An 867-nucleotide genomic window follows, 5' to 3' on the forward strand; every position below is an offset into this window, starting at 1 on the left:
TTGCTGTAGCCTTGTTCTTTCTTGGTTTTACTCATACCAGCCTGTTAATTTGCCCACTGTCATTCTCAGAGATCATGATGGTGATTAGGGAGTTTCTGTGAGAGCCAGTTGCTGAGACATGTAAGTAACAGTGGGAAAGAGAAATCAAGAGGCCTAGGGATGCTGGAGAAGCTTGTTAGCTGACACTGGTAGACAGGCAAAGGGAGCCAAGGGAGCTCCAAACAGGACAGCACCAGAGGAGAAGGCACTCACACCAGGGAGTTGATGGGAAAGGCCAGGCCCTATAATGAGGTGTACAAGGATCATCTCTCAGAACCTGCTTTAGATGGACACCCATCTCCCACACAACTTTATCTGGAATAACTAGGCTGCTCTCAATTCTGTGTGTACACCATGGGCCAATGGAGGCCTCTGAGGGGACCATGCAAGATCAGTCTAAGCTGATTTAGAGCCACAGTGCCACAGAAAGGAGCAGTTCTGCTCTCTTTCTTGTCCACTGGAGTTGCAGTGTCATATTGCCCCATATGCCACCTTTTTCCCCCACCCCTGTCCCAGTCGCTTCCTTCCACCCATGCTCTATTCCCAGCTCCACCCTAGCAGTGCATCTGTGTAGGATACATTTCACAGGACTCCTCTTCAGAAAGTTAAGTAATTCGCAGATGAGGAAAGGCGTGGGTGGGAAACAGAATGTATCTTGGGGGAAGGCAGAAATGGGATGTGGACCAAAAAAAAAAACCCAAAAAGCAGAACTGAGGCAGAGAAAGAGTAGCTTCTGTGAAGTCCTAGGACAGCTAGTTAGCAAAGGTAGGAACTGAACTTGGTTTTTATCTAAGTTGCAGCATCCATTTCTAATGTTTAGGTAATCTT

Source organism: Falco cherrug, chromosome 5 (assembly GCF_023634085.1).
Source record: "Falco cherrug isolate bFalChe1 chromosome 5, bFalChe1.pri, whole genome shotgun sequence".
Taxonomy (NCBI): domain Eukaryota; kingdom Metazoa; phylum Chordata; class Aves; order Falconiformes; family Falconidae; genus Falco; species Falco cherrug.